We start from the raw sequence: 21367 nt of genomic DNA, 5'->3' as shown, positions 1-21367 counted from the left end.
CTGATAAGAATCGGCTCTCCTGTAAACCAAAAATACATAAAGATTGCATCACTACAGGAGTTTGCTATTGTGAAAACATTCCTAAACGAAAGAAAAAAATAAAGAAAAGGATAATTACCAGGATAGAGACTCTGGCCTGTCGCTTGTTCTGATCACAATACCTTCTATTGAAAGCACCTGCTGCCTAAGACTGTCCAGTTAAATGAATGAAGCATACTCTCTCATTAGTGATTATTAAACCTACTACAAGCTTTCTGCTGTTTTGTCAAATGCTGGCATGGTGACAGTCTGTGTTGTTAAGGGGCTGTCCTGTGTTTTATCAGTTTGCATGCTGTTAGTCCTTTAGCTGTAAGAGATGTGGAAAAACCGGTTTTGAGGTTCATAACTGTACTTCCTTTCGCACCCACAGGCTGGGCTTCGTTTGCTGCTCCTCCTCCCTGGGCCCAACTCACCTCAGCCTGAGTTAATTTTGCTGCAGCCAGCTTCTACCCCTCCAGCTACTTCTGTATGTATTATCCCTGTGACTACCTTTCTCTTCTCACAAGCAGTCTTCTCAAATTCCCTCTGTAGGGTAAGGTGGAAGCGTCATTGCATGTGAGGAGGAAGCCAATTCTGTGCAGCCTAGGGGAGTCCAAGAGAAGTGTCATTGAAGACGGCCAATGGCTGCAGTAAATCACAGAAATGGGGTGGCCCTGAAGGAAGTGTGGAGCAGAGAAGAAAACACCTTATGTGCCGACTGTGAGAAACCAAGTAAGTTCCTGTTTGTGTGATGAATGAAGTAGGAAGAGGGCAACAGATGGTAAGTGGCTAGACCAGAGGATCCTGTTTTAGAGAAAAGTTGTGGAAGGGGCAGCTGCTATGAACAGTGTTGGCTCTAGGTTCGGAGATCCTGTGTTCTCCTGAGCCTTGTAAAGTCAGGTCACCTGCCAATGTATGTTGTGCACAGTTGTGCCCAAAATGTGTACATCCTTGCAAAGAACAACTATTCACTATTCAGATAGTTATATATCCCTTCAAAATGGAGACCCAAAGCAGCTTTAACATTATCCTCTTCCATTTTATCCTCCCAACAAAAATCCAGAGGTAGGATAGTGGGGGGGCGGGGGATACTGACCAGTGGTGGGATTCAAATAATTTAACAACCAGTTCTGGTGGTGGGATTCAAATAATTTAACAACTGGTTGTTTACAAGAACCATTCTAACAACGGGTTCTGCCGAAGTGGTGCGAACCTGCTGAATCCCACCATTGATACTGACCCAAATTCACCCAGTGAGTTTGCATGGTATAGGGGGGATTCAAACCTCAAATCCTAGTCCATCACACTACCTGTTACATCCCATTGACTATGCAACCTGTATAAATCATGCAAAGCATGCAAATTTACATATATTTGCAGATTTTATTCTGTTCCTCCTGTTAATCATGAGGTCTACCAGAGAGCTTTTAGCACAAAACCGTCATCTGCTGACCAGAGGCAATCCTGCTCAGTTCCTGCAATGAGTTATCATATCTGCTTTTTTTGTTTGTAGTCAGTTCATTTGGCTTTTCTAAGCATTCAGCACGAAACTTCAAGATGGGGTGATCATCCTTCCTTGTAATAACTAGGAGGAGGAAGGAACAGGCAGGGAGAGGTTTTTGTTACTCTGATGTTGTTAAATTGTAGGTATTCAGCTCTGCCACCGACAGCTTGTGAAACTGCTCAGGTTGTATGTGTTTTGGGCCCTGTTTCAAAAACAGATAGCTACTTCCTTCAAACCTGGGACTATGGACACGTTGAGGCACCTGGCAATGGAACAGCTTATAAACCCTGTAACATTCTATATATGCTTCAGAAGAGTTGAAATATGAATGATTGGGGTAACTAATGAGTCTTACAGGTTCAGAATCCTGTTCCTGTGATTCTAATTCCCACCATAGCTTCTGCTGATTCTGATCTGAGCCCTTGATCGTTGAAGGGACTTAATAAATTAAGATAGTAATCAGCAATACCCAAATCTTTACCTAAGGAATTTCGGGAATCCTTTGTATATATTTCTACACAGACACTCCGGTTGTTCACAAAGAGTCCTCCCTGTCAAGAACCAATCCTCCAACCCTTGACCTCATTTCTATTCCACTCAGATCCTGACTGGGCTTCATACACTTTGGGTGTCTTTATCTGCTTAGACTGTTCTGTGATCCATCGCAATATCCTCAGTGTCAGCAACGTTAAGTCACTAAGGATGGACCACTGGGATGAAGCACAGGTGCAGGTATGTTTGACTTTGAGGAGTGTTTTGCTCCAATATTATGTCTGGGGCATGTCGTCCTCCTCCCCTTTTCATTCTCAGTGATACTAATATAGAGATTTTACAGTCTTAAGGACTGCTGCTCAGGTAGGCTGTTTGCAGAGTATCAAAATGAATCCAGGTAGAAAGTGGTTCTCTAGATACAGAGTGTTTTTCTGAACCAAGTTTTATCTTATTTGAAACACAAAACAATTTGAAAATGCCTGGGGATATACAGAATGCTGCTTTACTGAATAATATTTAACCAGATAACTTTAAAATTCATTTCAGCCCTATATATGTTATTTTTGCAGGCTTGAACCATTATTCTACATACTTCACAGAGCCCTAGCTACATTGTGAGTGATATTTTCTGTAGTTCCCTCATAGAGAAGCTAATCAGTGTGAGCAGTGTGCTCACTTCTCTCTCAAAAGTGGTTATTTTAAAATTCTCTGCATTCCCTTATTTCAAGAAGGTAGCAATGGTGAGGATAATAGATGAATGACTTTTGGAGTTCTGGTTGCCTGGCCAACCTGAGGAGAAAAATGCAATTTGTGCAAAGGTATCAGAACTAAGAAAAAAGGCAATAATTTTTTTCAGTCAAGGACTGCCCTTGTCACTAAGGCAGTGTATTTTTAATAGTTGCATGGGAGGAACAGTTCTGTGAAGTGTGTCTTTTCCAGTCAGCACTGTGATGAGGAAGTCACACCATGCAAAGTTCAGCTTCTGTTAAACCTTTAAAGCCACCCCCAAGGTCAAGACCTTGCAGCTCTAGGGATACTTTATACACTATCACTCAAATATACACTTGAGTTTTTTAAAAGCATCCACCTGTTGGAATCTGATCTTTTCTTTTGTTTAACTTATTTTGTAAAGCACCAGATGCCAGCAAGGCAGCCATGTTAGTTTGTTGTAGCAACAACTAAAAGGTACTCTTGTAGCAGCTTCAACTAACAGATTTATTGTAGCAAAAACTTTTTGCGTGTTTTCATAAAACCGCATGTGTATCTATTGTGCTAGGTAAATAAAGCAATACATCCAAACATGCTTAAAGAGATGAATACAATACATTTGCAAACGCATGCACCATAGAGAGATCCCTGTCCAAGAAGTGCACCTCCCTGTTAAGTGAGTTTACTCTTGTAATGTTTGCAAAACGGCCCTTCGTCCAATTGTGTGAAGACTCAGAATAGGATTCAGTGAAAGTCCATCTCCCTCCATTTAATCTGGCCCTGATTTTTAGAAGAGGCAGGTGGTAAGGTTTCACAAATGTTAGGAGCAAGAACATCTGTAGAGAAGGGAATGCAAACTAATTTGTTCATCTTCTTGCATTACAGTTTTTGGCCCAGCATGGGAATGCAGTGGCCAAAGCCACATATGAAGCCCACATCCCTATTTACTATTACCATCCAGTACACACTGACTGCCAGTAAGTGCCATACGTTCATCTGGGAGGAGGGTAGAGGGGATTGGATGTTCTGGTCTTTTCCTATCCATCATTAAACTGCTTATCAAGGGGAGGGGACCATGGGAGCAGAGTGTCTGTTTTGCATGCAGAAGGTCCCATCTCTAATCAAAATGTCTGAGGTAGTAGGTGATATGAAAAATCTATCTTAGACCCTCTTCAATAGACTAACAGTCTCACTCAGTTTCATGCAGCTTCGGGTGTTTGTTATGATATCCCCACAGACTCCTAAAAGAACAATGGATTCAAGCCAAATACCAGCGGAAGGAATTCATGGAGCCAGGGAAACAGCCACCAAATTCCAATGGTAACCATTTTGCAAAGTCCTACTAAATGGTTTTTCAGGAGCCATGGGATATGGTTCAGAGGTGTCTTCTCCTATCATGAAATTAAGCCTGGGAGAGCCAAGCTTGTTTCAGTAAAATCTGGGTCCTTTTCTCCAATAACTCCAACCCAGCTGAGTTCTCAAAGATTTATTTGTAGTCGAGCCACGTGGTCAGCGCAAGAACGAGACGAGACGCGGAGATAACATCTGGTGGAGATCGCCAGCAGCGGGAGCGCGGAGGTCCGTGTTCCTGGCGAATTTCCCGCGTGCTGGTTCCTGGCACCTTTTATTATGATTCTAATGGGGTCCCCCCCCAAGGGGGATGAGGAGTGGGGGTGCGGTGCGACCAGAAGGCCGTAGGTCCATTGGCGTCCCAACGTTCTACTACGGTGCTGCTGGGTCAGCAGTGCATTACTACATGAACGAGACAAGCTTCAAATATGCCAGTGCAGTCAGTAACATCAGTAACATCAGCAATGTAGCAACATTCTATGAATTTTTCTACATTTGTCAGTTCTTGGAGTTATTGAGATATTTAGTTAATATAGCAGAGTTTGCCCGGTCAAAGAAGTGTGACGTTACACTTCTCCCGAGAAGTATATCCAGACAATTCCAAATCTGGGACCCCCGCCCCCGCCCCCACATGATTTTCACTGAACTGCAAGCATGTGACTGGAAGGCATATAAGATTGGAGCCATGTGACAGGAAGACTAGGAGCCAGAACTATAATTTCACAGGGGACAAGTCCAGGACTACTAGAAGGCTGTAGACAGGAAGCATCAGGGGGTGAGGAACTATTCAAGTGTGAAGGCATTGGAAAAATCTTCACCACTATGTAGGTAAGTGTGTACACCTTTAAGTGAGCCCTCACACACTAGTTTGTTTCCTCCTACTACTTTCTGTTTCAACCCTCACAGCAGGTATGGGAGGAACAGGACCTTACTTAATTCTAGTTCAGTGTGTATTTGCTGTAGTTGCTAGTGCAGTGATGGCGAACCTATGGCACGGGTGCCAGAGGTGGTGTTACCGCGCTGCTCAGGGTAACACTTTCCTTACTCGGAAGTATCCCGCTCTCGGCAGTGCCCAGGAACCCAAGCAAGACCCGACACGGCTCGGATAAATAAAAGTGATTTATTGAGATGCTGACCTAAGTGTCAGCACCTCCCTTCCGCACAACAACTGCACTGCCTAGCAGCCTTACAACGTCTTAAATACATTTCCTCCCGTCGGTCCCCCCCCACCACCCCCCCCCCCCCCCCCCGCCCCCCCCCCACCACCCCCCCCCCCCCCCACCCCCCCCCCCCCCCCCCCCCCCCCCCCCCCCCCCCCCCCCCCCCCCACCACCCCCCCCCCCCACCCCCCCCCCCCCCCACCCCCCCCCCCCCCAACCCCCCCCACCCCAAACCCCCCCCCCCCCCCCCCCCCCCCCCCCCCCACCCCCCCCCCCCCCCACCCCCCCCCCCCCCCACCCCCCCCCCCCCCCACCCCCCCCCCCCCCCACCCCCCCCCCCCCCCACCCCCCCCCCCCCCCACCCCCCCCCCCCCCCACCCCCCCCCCCCCCCACCCCCCCCCCCCCCCACCCCCCCCCCCCCCCACCCCCCCCCCCCCCCACCCCCCCCCCCCCCCACCCCCCCCCCCCCCCACCCCCCCCCCCCCCCACCCCCCCCCCCCCCCACCCCCCCCCCCCCCCACCCCCCCCCCCCCCCACCCCCCCCCCCCCCCACCCCCCCCCCCCCCCACCCCCCCCCCCCCCCACCCCCCCCCCCCCCCACCCCCCCCCCCCCCCACCCCCCCCCCCCCCCACCCCCCCCCCCCCCCACCCCCCCCCCCCCCCACCCCCCCCCCCCCCCACCCCCCCCCCCCCCCACCCCCCCCCCCCCCCACCCCCCCCCCCCCCCACCCCCCCCCCCCCCCACCCCCCCCCCCCCCCACCCCCCCCCCCCCCCACCCCCCCCCCCCCCCACCCCCCCCCCCCCCCACCCCCCCCCCCCCCCACCCCCCCCCCCCCCCACCCCCCCCCCCCCCCACCCCCCCCCCCCCCCACCCCCCCCCCCCCCCACCCCCCCCCCCCCCCACCCCCCCCCCCCCCCACCCCCCCCCCCCCCCACCCCCCCCCCCCCCCACCCCCCCCCCCCCCCACCCCCCCCCCCCCCCACCCCCCCCCCCCCCCACCCCCCCCCCCCCCCACCCCCCCCCCCCCCCACCCCCCCCCCCCCCCACCCCCCCCCCCCCCCACCCCCCCCCCCCCCCACCCCCCCCCCCCCCCACCCCCCCCCCCCCCCACCCCCCCCCCCCCCCACCCCCCCCCCCCCCCACCCCCCCCCCCCCCCACCCCCCCCCCCCCCCACCCCCCCCCCCCCCCACCCCCCCCCCCCCCCACCCCCCCCCCCCCCCACCCCCCCCCCCCCCCACCCCCCCCCCCCCCCACCCCCCCCCCCCCCCACCCCCCCCCCCCCCCACCCCCCCCCCCCCCCACCCCCCCCCCCCCCCACCCCCCCCCCCCCCCACCCCCCCCCCCCCCCACCCCCCCCCCCCCCCACCCCCCCCCCCCCCCACCCCCCCCCCCCCCCACCCCCCCCCCCCCCCACCCCCCCCCCCCCCCACCCCCCCCCCCCCCCACCCCCCCCCCCCCCCACCCCCCCCCCCCCCCACCCCCCCCCCCCCCCACCCCCCCCCCCCCCCACCCCCCCCCCCCCCCACCCCCCCCCCCCCCCACCCCCCCCCCCCCCCACCCCCCCCCCCCCCCACCCCCCCCCCCCCCCACCCCCCCCCCCCCCCACCCCCCCCCCCCCCCACCCCCCCCCCCCCCCACCCCCCCCCCCCCCCACCCCCCCCCCCCCCCACCCCCCCCCCCCCCCACCCCCCCCCCCCCCCACCCCCCCCCCCCCCCACCCCCCCCCCCCCCCACCCCCCCCCCCCCCCACCCCCCCCCCCCCCCACCCCCCCCCCCCCCCACCCCCCCCCCCCCCCACCCCCCCCCCCCCCCACCCCCCCCCCCCCCCACCCCCCCCCCCCCCCACCCCCCCCCCCCCCCACCCCCCCCCCCCCCCACCCCCCCCCCCCCCCACCCCCCCCCCCCCCCACCCCCCCCCCCCCCCACCCCCCCCCCCCCCCACCCCCCCCCCCCCCCACCCCCCCCCCCCCCCACCCCCCCCCCCCCCCACCCCCCCCCCCCCCCACCCCCCCCCCCCCCCACCCCCCCCCCCCCCCACCCCCCCCCCCCCCCACCCCCCCCCCCCCCCACCCCCCCCCCCCCCCACCCCCCCCCCCCCCCACCCCCCCCCCCCCCCACCCCCCCCCCCCCCCACCCCCCCCCCCCCCCACCCCCCCCCCCCCCCACCCCCCCCCCCCCCCACCCCCCCCCCCCCCCACCCCCCCCCCCCCCCACCCCCCCCCCCCCCCACCCCCCCCCCCCCCCACCCCCCCCCCCCCCCACCCCCCCCCCCCCCCACCCCCCCCCCCCCCCACCCCCCCCCCCCCCCACCCCCCCCCCCCCCCACCCCCCCCCCCCCCCACCCCCCCCCCCCCCCACCCCCCCCCCCCCCCACCCCCCCCCCCCCCCACCCCCCCCCCCCCCCACCCCCCCCCCCCCCCACCCCCCCCCCCCCCCACCCCCCCCCCCCCCCACCCCCCCCCCCCCCCACCCCCCCCCCCCCCCACCCCCCCCCCCCCCCACCCCCCCCCCCCCCCACCCCCCCCCCCCCCCACCCCCCCCCCCCCCCACCCCCCCCCCCCCCCACCCCCCCCCCCCCCCACCCCCCCCCCCCCCCACCCCCCCCCCCCCCCACCCCCCCCCCCCCCCACCCCCCCCCCCCCCCACCCCCCCCCCCCCCCACCCCCCCCCCCCCCCACCCCCCCCCCCCCCCACCCCCCCCCCCCCCCACCCCCCCCCCCCCCCACCCCCCCCCCCCCCCACCCCCCCCCCCCCCCACCCCCCCCCCCCCCCACCCCCCCCCCCCCCCACCCCCCCCCCCCCCCACCCCCCCCCCCCCCCACCCCCCCCCCCCCCCACCCCCCCCCCCCCCCACCCCCCCCCCCCCCCACCCCCCCCCCCCCCCACCCCCCCCCCCCCCCACCCCCCCCCCCCCCCACCCCCCCCCCCCCCCACCCCCCCCCCCCCCCACCCCCCCCCCCCCCCACCCCCCCCCCCCCCCACCCCCCCCCCCCCCCACCCCCCCCCCCCCCCACCCCCCCCCCCCCCCACCCCCCCCCCCCCCCACCCCCCCCCCCCCCCACCCCCCCCCCCCCCCACCCCCCCCCCCCCCCACCCCCCCCCCCCCCCACCCCCCCCCCCCCCCACCCCCCCCCCCCCCCACCCCCCCCCCCCCCCACCCCCCCCCCCCCCCACCCCCCCCCCCCCCCACCCCCCCCCCCCCCCACCCCCCCCCCCCCCCACCCCCCCCCCCCCCCACCCCCCCCCCCCCCCACCCCCCCCCCCCCCCACCCCCCCCCCCCCCCACCCCCCCCCCCCCCCACCCCCCCCCCCCCCCACCCCCCCCCCCCCCCACCCCCCCCCCCCCCCACCCCCCCCCCCCCCCACCCCCCCCCCCCCCCACCCCCCCCCCCCCCCACCCCCCCCCCCCCCCACCCCCCCCCCCCCCCACCCCCCCCCCCCCCCACCCCCCCCCCCCCCCACCCCCCCCCCCCCCCACCCCCCCCCCCCCCCACCCCCCCCCCCCCCCACCCCCCCCCCCCCCCACCCCCCCCCCCCCCCACCCCCCCCCCCCCCCACCCCCCCCCCCCCCCACCCCCCCCCCCCCCCACCCCCCCCCCCCCCCACCCCCCCCCCCCCCCACCCCCCCCCCCCCCCACCCCCCCCCCCCCCCACCCCCCCCCCCCCCCACCCCCCCCCCCCCCCACCCCCCCCCCCCCCCACCCCCCCCCCCCCCCACCCCCCCCCCCCCCCACCCCCCCCCCCCCCCACCCCCCCCCCCCCCCACCCCCCCCCCCCCCCACCCCCCCCCCCCCCCACCCCCCCCCCCCCCCACCCCCCCCCCCCCCCACCCCCCCCCCCCCCCACCCCCCCCCCCCCCCACCCCCCCCCCCCCCCACCCCCCCCCCCCCCCACCCCCCCCCCCCCCCACCCCCCCCCCCCCCCACCCCCCCCCCCCCCCACCCCCCCCCCCCCCCACCCCCCCCCCCCCCCACCCCCCCCCCCCCCCACCCCCCCCCCCCCCCACCCCCCCCCCCCCCCACCCCCCCCCCCCCCCACCCCCCCCCCCCCCCACCCCCCCCCCCCCCCACCCCCCCCCCCCCCCACCCCCCCCCCCCCCCACCCCCCCCCCCCCCCACCCCCCCCCCCCCCCACCCCCCCCCCCCCCCACCCCCCCCCCCCCCCACCCCCCCCCCCCCCCACCCCCCCCCCCCCCCACCCCCCCCCCCCCCCACCCCCCCCCCCCCCCACCCCCCCCCCCCCCCACCCCCCCCCCCCCCCACCCCCCCCCCCCCCCACCCCCCCCCCCCCCCACCCCCCCCCCCCCCCACCCCCCCCCCCCCCCACCCCCCCCCCCCCCCACCCCCCCCCCCCCCCACCCCCCCCCCCCCCCACCCCCCCCCCCCCCCACCCCCCCCCCCCCCCACCCCCCCCCCCCCCCACCCCCCCCCCCCCCCACCCCCCCCCCCCCCCACCCCCCCCCCCCCCCACCCCCCCCCCCCCCCACCCCCCCCCCCCCCCACCCCCCCCCCCCCCCACCCCCCCCCCCCCCCACCCCCCCCCCCCCCCACCCCCCCCCCCCCCCACCCCCCCCCCCCCCCACCCCCCCCCCCCCCCACCCCCCCCCCCCCCCACCCCCCCCCCCCCCCACCCCCCCCCCCCCCCACCCCCCCCCCCCCCCACCCCCCCCCCCCCCCACCCCCCCCCCCCCCCACCCCCCCCCCCCCCCACCCCCCCCCCCCCCCACCCCCCCCCCCCCCCACCCCCCCCCCCCCCCACCCCCCCCCCCCCCCACCCCCCCCCCCCCCCACCCCCCCCCCCCCCCACCCCCCCCCCCCCCCACCCCCCCCCCCCCCCACCCCCCCCCCCCCCCACCCCCCCCCCCCCCCACCCCCCCCCCCCCCCACCCCCCCCCCCCCCCACCCCCCCCCCCCCCCACCCCCCCCCCCCCCCACCCCCCCCCCCCCCCACCCCCCCCCCCCCCCACCCCCCCCCCCCCCCACCCCCCCCCCCCCCCACCCCCCCCCCCCCCCACCCCCCCCCCCCCCCACCCCCCCCCCCCCCCACCCCCCCCCCCCCCCACCCCCCCCCCCCCCCACCCCCCCCCCCCCCCACCCCCCCCCCCCCCCACCCCCCCCCCCCCCCACCCCCCCCCCCCCCCACCCCCCCCCCCCCCCACCCCCCCCCCCCCCCACCCCCCCCCCCCCCCACCCCCCCCCCCCCCCACCCCCCCCCCCCCCCACCCCCCCCCCCCCCCACCCCCCCCCCCCCCCACCCCCCCCCCCCCCCACCCCCCCCCCCCCCCACCCCCCCCCCCCCCCACCCCCCCCCCCCCCCACCCCCCCCCCCCCCCACCCCCCCCCCCCCCCACCCCCCCCCCCCCCCACCCCCCCCCCCCCCCACCCCCCCCCCCCCCCACCCCCCCCCCCCCCCACCCCCCCCCCCCCCCACCCCCCCCCCCCCCCACCCCCCCCCCCCCCCACCCCCCCCCCCCCCCACCCCCCCCCCCCCCCACCCCCCCCCCCCCCCACCCCCCCCCCCCCCCACCCCCCCCCCCCCCCACCCCCCCCCCCCCCCACCCCCCCCCCCCCCCACCCCCCCCCCCCCCCACCCCCCCCCCCCCCCACCCCCCCCCCCCCCCACCCCCCCCCCCCCCCACCCCCCCCCCCCCCCACCCCCCCCCCCCCCCACCCCCCCCCCCCCCCACCCCCCCCCCCCCCCACCCCCCCCCCCCCCCACCCCCCCCCCCCCCCACCCCCCCCCCCCCCCACCCCCCCCCCCCCCCACCCCCCCCCCCCCCCACCCCCCCCCCCCCCCACCCCCCCCCCCCCCCACCCCCCCCCCCCCCCACCCCCCCCCCCCCCCACCCCCCCCCCCCCCCACCCCCCCCCCCCCCCACCCCCCCCCCCCCCCACCCCCCCCCCCCCCCACCCCCCCCCCCCCCCACCCCCCCCCCCCCCCACCCCCCCCCCCCCCCACCCCCCCCCCCCCCCACCCCCCCCCCCCCCCACCCCCCCCCCCCCCCACCCCCCCCCCCCCCCACCCCCCCCCCCCCCCACCCCCCCCCCCCCCCACCCCCCCCCCCCCCCACCCCCCCCCCCCCCCACCCCCCCCCCCCCCCACCCCCCCCCCCCCCCACCCCCCCCCCCCCCCACCCCCCCCCCCCCCCACCCCCCCCCCCCCCCACCCCCCCCCCCCCCCACCCCCCCCCCCCCCCACCCCCCCCCCCCCCCACCCCCCCCCCCCCCCACCCCCCCCCCCCCCCACCCCCCCCCCCCCCCACCCCCCCCCCCCCCCACCCCCCCCCCCCCCCACCCCCCCCCCCCCCCACCCCCCCCCCCCCCCACCCCCCCCCCCCCCCACCCCCCCCCCCCCCCACCCCCCCCCCCCCCCACCCCCCCCCCCCCCCACCCCCCCCCCCCCCCACCCCCCCCCCCCCCCACCCCCCCCCCCCCCCACCCCCCCCCCCCCCCACCCCCCCCCCCCCCCACCCCCCCCCCCCCCCACCCCCCCCCCCCCCCACCCCCCCCCCCCCCCACCCCCCCCCCCCCCCACCCCCCCCCCCCCCCACCCCCCCCCCCCCCCACCCCCCCCCCCCCCCACCCCCCCCCCCCCCCACCCCCCCCCCCCCCCACCCCCCCCCCCCCCCACCCCCCCCCCCCCCCACCCCCCCCCCCCCCCACCCCCCCCCCCCCCCACCCCCCCCCCCCCCCACCCCCCCCCCCCCCCACCCCCCCCCCCCCCCACCCCCCCCCCCCCCCACCCCCCCCCCCCCCCACCCCCCCCCCCCCCCACCCCCCCCCCCCCCCACCCCCCCCCCCCCCCACCCCCCCCCCCCCCCACCCCCCCCCCCCCCCACCCCCCCCCCCCCCCACCCCCCCCCCCCCCCACCCCCCCCCCCCCCCACCCCCCCCCCCCCCCACCCCCCCCCCCCCCCACCCCCCCCCCCCCCCACCCCCCCCCCCCCCCACCCCCCCCCCCCCCCACCCCCCCCCCCCCCCACCCCCCCCCCCCCCCACCCCCCCCCCCCCCCACCCCCCCCCCCCCCCACCCCCCCCCCCCCCCACCCCCCCCCCCCCCCACCCCCCCCCCCCCCCACCCCCCCCCCCCCCCACCCCCCCCCCCCCCCACCCCCCCCCCCCCCCACCCCCCCCCCCCCCCACCCCCCCCCCCCCCCACCCCCCCCCCCCCCCACCCCCCCCCCCCCCCACCCCCCCCCCCCCCCACCCCCCCCCCCCCCCACCCCCCCCCCCCCCCACCCCCCCCCCCCCCCACCCCCCCCCCCCCCCACCCCCCCCCCCCCCCACCCCCCCCCCCCCCCACCCCCCCCCCCCCCCACCCCCCCCCCCCCCCACCCCCCCCCCCCCCCACCCCCCCCCCCCCCCACCCCCCCCCCCCCCCACCCCCCCCCCCCCCCACCCCCCCCCCCCCCCACCCCCCCCCCCCCCCACCCCCCCCCCCCCCCACCCCCCCCCCCCCCCACCCCCCCCCCCCCCCACCCCCCCCCCCCCCCACCCCCCCCCCCCCCCACCCCCCCCCCCCCCCACCCCCCCCCCCCCCCACCCCCCCCCCCCCCCACCCCCCCCCCCCCCCACCCCCCCCCCCCCCCACCCCCCCCCCCCCCCACCCCCCCCCCCCCCCACCCCCCCCCCCCCCCACCCCCCCCCCCCCCCACCCCCCCCCCCCCCCACCCCCCCCCCCCCCCACCCCCCCCCCCCCCCACCCCCCCCCCCCCCCACCCCCCCCCCCCCCCACCCCCCCCCCCCCCCACCCCCCCCCCCCCCCACCCCCCCCCCCCCCCACCCCCCCCCCCCCCCACCCCCCCCCCCCCCCACCCCCCCCCCCCCCCACCCCCCCCCCCCCCCACCCCCCCCCCCCCCCACCCCCCCCCCCCCCCACCCCCCCCCCCCCCCACCCCCCCCCCCCCCCACCCCCCCCCCCCCCCACCCCCCCCCCCCCCCACCCCCCCCCCCCCCCACCCCCCCCCCCCCCCACCCCCCCCCCCCCCCACCCCCCCCCCCCCCCACCCCCCCCCCCCCCCACCCCCCCCCCCCCCCACCCCCCCCCCCCCCCACCCCCCCCCCCCCCCACCCCCCCCCCCCCCCACCCCCCCCCCCCCCCACCCCCCCCCCCCCCCACCCCCCCCCCCCCCCACCCCCCCCCCCCCCCACCCCCCCCCCCCCCCACCCCCCCCCCCCCCCACCCCCCCCCCCCCCCACCCCCCCCCCCCCCCACCCCCCCCCCCCCCCACCCCCCCCCCCCCCCACCCCCCCCCCCCCCCACCCCCCCCCCCCCCCACCCCCCCCCCCCCCCACCCCCCCCCCCCCCCACCCCCCCCCCCCCCCACCCCCCCCCCCCCCCACCCCCCCCCCCCCCCACCCCCCCCCCCCCCCACCCCCCCCCCCCCCCACCCCCCCCCCCCCCCACCCCCCCCCCCCCCCACCCCCCCCCCCCCCCACCCCCCCCCCCCCCCACCCCCCCCCCCCCCCACCCCCCCCCCCCCCCACCCCCCCCCCCCCCCACCCCCCCCCCCCCCCACCCCCCCCCCCCCCCACCCCCCCCCCCCCCCACCCCCCCCCCCCCCCACCCCCCCCCCCCCCCACCCCCCCCCCCCCCCACCCCCCCCCCCCCCCACCCCCCCCCCCCCCCACCCCCCCCCCCCCCCACCCCCCCCCCCCCCCACCCCCCCCCCCCCCCACCCCCCCCCCCCCCCACCCCCCCCCCCCCCCACCCCCCCCCCCCCCCACCCCCCCCCCCCCCCACCCCCCCCCCCCCCCACCCCCCCCCCCCCCCACCCCCCCCCCCCCCCACCCCCCCCCCCCCCCACCCCCCCCCCCCCCCACCCCCCCCCCCCCCCACCCCCCCCCCCCCCCACCCCCCCCCCCCCCCACCCCCCCCCCCCCCCACCCCCCCCCCCCCCCACCCCCCCCCCCCCCCACCCCCCCCCCCCCCCACCCCCCCCCCCCCCCACCCCCCCCCCCCCCCACCCCCCCCCCCCCCCACCCCCCCCCCCCCCCACCCCCCCCCCCCCCCACCCCCCCCCCCCCCCACCCCCCCCCCCCCCCACCCCCCCCCCCCCCCACCCCCCCCCCCCCCCACCCCCCCCCCCCCCCACCCCCCCCCCCCCCCACCCCCCCCCCCCCCCACCCCCCCCCCCCCCCACCCCCCCCCCCCCCCACCCCCCCCCCCCCCCACCCCCCCCCCCCCCCACCCCCCCCCCCCCCCACCCCCCCCCCCCCCCACCCCCCCCCCCCCCCACCCCCCCCCCCCCCCACCCCCCCCCCCCCCCACCCCCCCCCCCCCCCACCCCCCCCCCCCCCCACCCCCCCCCCCCCCCACCCCCCCCCCCCCCCACCCCCCCCCCCCCCCACCCCCCCCCCCCCCCACCCCCCCCCCCCCCCACCCCCCCCCCCCCCCACCCCCCCCCCCCCCCACCCCCCCCCCCCCCCACCCCCCCCCCCCCCCACCCCCCCCCCCCCCCACCCCCCCCCCCCCCCACCCCCCCCCCCCCCCACCCCCCCCCCCCCCCACCCCCCCCCCCCCCCACCCCCCCCCCCCCCCACCCCCCCCCCCCCCCACCCCCCCCCCCCCCCACCCCCCCCCCCCCCCACCCCCCCCCCCCCCCACCCCCCCCCCCCCCCACCCCCCCCCCCCCCCACCCCCCCCCCCCCCCACCCCCCCCCCCCCCCACCCCCCCCCCCCCCCACCCCCCCCCCCCCCCACCCCCCCCCCCCCCCACCCCCCCCCCCCCCCACCCCCCCCCCCCCCCACCCCCCCCCCCCCCCACCCCCCCCCCCCCCCACCCCCCCCCCCCCCCACCCCCCCCCCCCCCCACCCCCCCCCCCCCCCACCCCCCCCCCCCCCCACCCCCCCCCCCCCCCACCCCCCCCCCCCCCCACCCCCCCCCCCCCCCACCCCCCCCCCCCCCCACCCCCCCCCCCCCCCACCCCCCCCCCCCCCCACCCCCCCCCCCCCCCACCCCCCCCCCCCCCCACCCCCCCCCCCCCCCACCCCCCCCCCCCCCCACCCCCCCCCCCCCCCACCCCCCCCCCCCCCCACCCCCCCCCCCCCCCACCCAGTATTGAAACTGCAGTTACATTTTGAGTCCATTCCTGTTTTTCTTTTCCATGTAGCCTTGGCCTTACTCTTTCCTCTCCCTTTTTTCTATGGGCCCACAAGATATAAAATGTAACCTTCTTAATGCAAGGAGCTGTTGTTTTTGCTTGTGACATTCTGTAAAGTCCTTTATACACTGGTGGAATTAGGTAAATAAAATAAAAGTTTGCTCATTGAGGTAGATAGAGAGCTTTGAAAATAAATATGTACACTAAATTATTTTTTCCCTCAGGCTAAAGAACCAAAAACAGTTATTAAAATTGACACTATCAATGCCACGTTCCAGCCAGAGAAGATTGGGCACCCCAATGGCCTGCAGATCACCTATCTCAAAGATAACAAGACTCGCAACATATTCCTCTACCATGAGGATGGAAAGGTATGTGGATCTGGCCTACCAATATGCTGCAGCATGACTGGAAAATTAGGCAGAAAACATGGATCAAGCTGAGCCACTATATTAAATTATACTAGAAGCCTATGGTCATCATTGGTTCCAATCAGGATTCACCATTGCTCCTCACCTGGGAATTGGGACCTTCCAGTTCAGGCAGTTATGAGAATTCATTCCCTCTGCCCACCCTCTTCCCCAAGGTGAACATACATACAGGAACAAATTTAAAGCATTGCTTGTAAAATTGTCTTTAGTAGGGAACCTTCTAAGGTTGGCATAGAGGAGGACACTCTTTCAGGGTTATTCTATAGCTTTAGGAGATGGTCATAGATGTTTTCTTGGAACTATATGCTGTTAGGTTTTGTGTTCTTTGTTACACTTAATCATAGCATTGCCTTTTACGTCTTCCTAGGAAATAGTGGATTGGTTCAATGCAATCCGAGCAGTGCTGTTCCACTATCTGAAAGTGGCTTTTCCTATCGCCAGTGATAAAGAGGTATGACAGTCACATGCAAGAAAATGTACTGACCAGGCTGGTCCATGGAGTGCTTACCTTCTTTGTGGTGTTCCAGGACTCATTTCTTTTAGTTCTTTGGCCATCTACAACTTGAGATGACTTAGCCAGTACATACATATGATATGTCCTTGGTCAGACCAGCATCAGACTTTTTGATAGAGTTACTTCCAGACAGCGGTTTTGCTCCAGTTTGGATGCTATTGTCGTTACCTTTTTGGTGCTTTTGTTGTTTTTTCAAGCATCCACATGATGTCCTCCCTAATCATCCACTTTCCATGTTTGCCCCTGTTTTGCCACAGTACAATTGGAAAGAGCCAAATGACATCTCCCTACTATGTGACAGGAAGGTGCACGTTTCTTAAGATCCCTACCATTTAGTTCCTACTCCTCAGGGCAGGGGGGGGGAGCTTTTTGAAAATTCAGTAATTGCTAGACTGTGATAACTCAATAGTGTTGTCATTTAACGTTGCCATGATCTAGTAACTTCTCTGAATTCCCAATTTTTCATCGAGTTGTGGGGGAGAAGGATGGCAGCCATAGTGTGCTAAGGCAAGGAAAATTGCCTTGCAACTGCATATTACTCTGCATTTAAAGCTGCAGCAAGAGCTACCTGGAGATCTGTTGCCATGTCAAAGCATCCTGCAATGGTATTGCCTCTCCCTATGTATTCTCCGGTTTATCCACTCATTTGATTTAGATATCTTTCAGACCATTCTGATAAATCAGTAGCTTGTGCTCTTCTTTACTGTAGCTCAAGAGCCGGTTGACACGGAATTTCCTGAAGGAAGGGTACATGGAGAAGACTGGGCCCAGGGTAACTATTTTCTTTATTTACATTTTCTTTTTAAATCCAGGGGAACATTTCTGATCAAGGAAATGGCACAGGTAAAAAGGTAACCCACCTTCTCAACACCATGGCCCCAATTAGTATAATTCCCCTTGTCACAAATCTATCATCTGTCAATAAATTACACATTTTGGGCATCCAACAACTTATTATCCAGTTTCCTGTATAGTCTGGCAAAATTTCTGCATGGGCCAATGTCATTTGATTGCTTTTGATGTAGTTTTATCACTGAAGTAGGCCTGGACCTGTATGCAACACTACTGAGGAATCAGTGAGAACTTTCAGGAAAGGCCGCAATAGAAATATGACAATTCTACAACCCCCCCACACACCCCCTACCATTATTCTATCAAATGCTGCAAAGTATTTGAATTCAATTATGATGCCACTTCCCAATACTCACCAGTAGAGGGCTTTCTTCTCTTTACAAATTTTGTTGGTTTTCTTCCACAGCAAAAGGAGCCCTTCAAGAAACGCTGGTTCACACTAGACCATCGCAGGCTGATGTACTTCAAGGATTCTTTGGTAAGGCATACATGAAACTGCATTTTCCCTACCTCCTTTCAGCTGAAAAATGGCCATTTTTGCAATAAGCATATAGTGGCCAATAGGTTTGGTGATTTGGTAAATCCAAATCACAGAAAAAATGAAAAAAGCCGTATTGGCTTTTCTGAGCTATTTCTTTTACTCATAATAAATCCTAGCTGCATTCATAAAGCCAAGTGTGCCTGGGGCTGAAAAAGCCAAATAACATTGTTAAAAATCTGTTTAAATCTCTCTCCCCTCCACCGCCACTTCTCAAGGCAAGTGGGCTTGGGAGCTAGCAAGAGAGGGAGGGAGAGAGAGATCTCATAAGGGGCTGAGCAAGCTCAGTCCCAAATGCAGGATCGCTCCCCCTGTCTTGCTTCCCCAAACCTGTCAGTCTTGGGAAACCATGAGAAGGGAAAGAGACAGCCTGATCCTCTATGAGAGCTGGGCAAGATGGGTGGGGAAGGGCTGAGCAAGCACAGGTCAGCATGGAGGACTGCTCCCCTGCCCCTGCTTTTCAGGTCCTCTGGGGCTTGGAAAGCGCTGACAGGGACAGTTCTCTCCCCACTGCTGTTTTCCAAGCCACCTAGGACTTGGGAAATGCCAATGAGGGAGAGAACTGACAAATTTCAGCTTTGGGTTTTTTAACTGAATATTTTCAATAATAGCCAATAAAACTGATTTATTTGGCTTTACTGAAAATCCTTTCATTCTCTTCAAAATATTGCCTCCAGCTTCATATCCTGGTTTTAATGTCTTGTTTTTATACTGGACACTAGGAAGAAAATGTCACTGTCTAGAAGTCAACCATAGCAAACATTGGAGAGGGTTTTTTTCCTGTAGGAAGCAGCTTCTGAGGCACATGCAAACCACCTTTCTAAGTTCACCTCCATCCATACTCATGTATCTTGGTATCAAACCAACCATAGTCTAGTGTAGTGGTGTGAACTTGGAGTCTCCTGGGCCAAAGACAGCCCTTGGATGTGCTGCCGCCCTTTTCTCTGCCCTTTACTAGCCTTGAGGCAAAAGTACCACCCGTGACAGTGTAACTGGTCTACTCATGCAGAAGAACGTCACTGTAATATCGGGACAGTGTGACAGAATGTACCACTGCAAGTGCAGATGATATTTTTCAAATCTCTGGTAAATTAATCCTGCCTCGCAAGAGGAAAACTAGCACAGCAGACAAAGAATTAAACTAGAACTTTCCTCCTTGATGAATTTTTTAAAAATTGTTTTTACATGGGGAATCATTAAAAATGTGACTCCACCTGCAGTCTGAAGTAGTAGAATCCATTCTACCAGCACCTCATTTTGTTGCATATGTAGATCAGGTCTGACTGAGAGGCCACTTGAAGGGATGAAGTCACTATTCTTTCGATCCATGGTGCCATTCCAGGAAAACCAGCTGGGGTTTAATGGTTCTGCCTCTAACATGGATCCTGATTAGGTCTCCCATTTTCTTCTACCTCACAGGATGCTTTTGCTAAAGGCGAGGTATTTGTGGGCAGTGGAGAGAATGGCTACAGTGTCAAACAAGGGTTGCCAGCTGGTGCTCAGGGAAGCTTTACCTGGCCATACGTCATCACCTTTGTCACCCCCGACCGTGATTACCTGTTTACCTGTGAGACCGAGAGAGATCGGCAAGAGTGGATTGCAGCCTTCAGCCGTGTTATGGAGCAGCCCATGACACCTCAGGAGTTTGCAAGTAAGTGCCAGAGAAAGCTATACTTTTTATTCTGGGGCTCTCTGAAAAATTTTTATCATTTGTTTATTGATATTGCTGATGGGTTCCCCATTTTAAAAAATGGCCAAAGCAACTTCTGCCAAAATTTATAAAAACATATATTTGAAAAAACTATTAAAAATCCATCGATAAGGCACTATGAGTCCTAATGGTAATAATACTTAGCATTTAAATAGTCCTTATTCACAAGACCAATGTAGATGTGAGAGTGTTCACAGAAGAAGAGGAAGAAGAGGAAGTGGAAGAGTTTGGATTTATATTCCCCCTTCTCTCCTGTAGGAGACTCAAAGGGGCTTACAATCTCCTTGCCCTTCCCCCCTCACACCCTGTGAGGTAGGTGGGGCTGAGAGAGCTCCGAAAAACTGTGACTAGCCCAAGGTCACCCAGCTGGCGTGTGTGGGAGTGCACAGGCTAATCTGAATTCCCCAGATAAGCCTCCACAGCTCAGGTGGCAGAGTGGGGAATCAAACCCCATTCCTCCAGATTAGAATGCACCTGCTCTTAACCACTACGCCACTGCTGCTCCTTCACCTGTGAACACTGCTGCTATTTCAAAGGGCAATGAAGTGATTTTAAATTTATTTTAAAATATGGCAAGGGTGTGGAGAGATTAGGTGCTGTTGTCCCCTGCCCCAGTGTGTGCCTTTTTCAAATACTGAAATATCCACCTCCACCATTTCAGCACTTGAAAAGGCAGGGAAGAAGAAGAGGATTTTATATCCTGCTTTTCTCTACCTTAAGGAGTCTCAAAGCTGCTTATATAAATCCAAATTCCTTCCCTTCCCCTCCCTGCAACAGATACCTTGTGACGTAAGTGGGGCTGAGAGAGTTCTGAGAGAACTGTGACCATCCCAAGGTCACCCAGCAGACTTCATGTGTAAGAGTGGAGAAATAAACCCGGTTCACCAGATTTGAGTGCACTGCTCATGTGGAGGAGTGGGGCTCCGATTAGAGTCCATCGCTGTTAACCACTAGACCACACTGGGGAAAACAAGAGCACCTCATTCTATCATGCTGTAGGCCAATCAGGATCATGCCCTCATAGTATTTTGAAATCACTTCATTAGGCTTTAAAGTGGCAGCAGCATGCATGGGTCCAAGCTGTGGATGCTGTCACATCTAGCTTGGTCCACAGGAGCTATTTATTTTTGAAAAAACAAACCTATCACTGCTGAATTCTGCGTTAGCACATAATTGCAGAACTGTACATTTTTTGCTCTAACATAGTTTCTGATTCTTCCACAGTCGAAGCTTATTTCAGGCTGAAGCCCTGATGTTCATGAAGACAGAATTCAACGCCAAAGCTACTTCACTTCCTTTCTTCAGGAAGCCTGGTGGGAAGGAGACGAGTCCTTTGCCTAATGAGCTGCTATATCAGTGATGGCGAACCTTTTTGAGACCGAGTGCCCAAATTGCAATCCAAAACCCACTTATTTATCGCAAAGTGCCAACACGGCAGTTTAACCTGAATAACCCCCTCGAGCAGGGGCCAGCCTGCTGCAGCCTCCAGCAAGTCCCACATGCGCCGCTCTGTGCCTCTCTAGCATCTCTGCCGCCTCTGCCCCCCCTCCACGCCGGCAGCAGCCACCTGGAGCACAGGCACCAGGCCCGCCAGCTGAGTCCTCCCTGCTCGCTGAGGTGCATGCACATCAAGTCCAGTGGCCCAGGCCAGCCTAGATGTGCATGTGAGGGGGGCTAATTCCCCCCCACATGATGAACTCTGTGTGTGCATGCCCACAAAGAGGGCTCTGAGTGCCACCTCTGGCACCCGTGCCATAGGTTCGCCACCACTGTGCTGTATGGTACTCCAGTGATTGGGAAAATGCTTCTTTAAATATAGGAACCACATCTTGTCAAAGTAGGCTGTATTTCCCTTCTAAACAACCCTCTTTGTTGGGGGAAACATTAATATGAATCGTATCTGGTCCTAAGCTGTTCAGGAATGCTTGTTCCACATGGACGTCAGAGAGTATGGCCAACCACGCAGATTTTGGATTGGCAAA

General features: G+C 67.2%; 1 pseudogene; it reads left to right on the top strand.

The window, feature by feature from the left end:
• The first annotated feature begins 448 nt into the window (after window positions 1-448).
• LOC125434472 lies at window positions 449-20834 on the top strand (annotated as a pseudogene).
• Window positions 20835-21367: the final 533 nt, after the last annotated feature.

This window comes from Sphaerodactylus townsendi, linkage group LG06, assembly GCF_021028975.2.
Source record: "Sphaerodactylus townsendi isolate TG3544 linkage group LG06, MPM_Stown_v2.3, whole genome shotgun sequence".
Taxonomy (NCBI): domain Eukaryota; kingdom Metazoa; phylum Chordata; class Lepidosauria; order Squamata; family Sphaerodactylidae; genus Sphaerodactylus; species Sphaerodactylus townsendi.
This window is presented reverse-complemented; position numbering and strand designations above follow the sequence as displayed.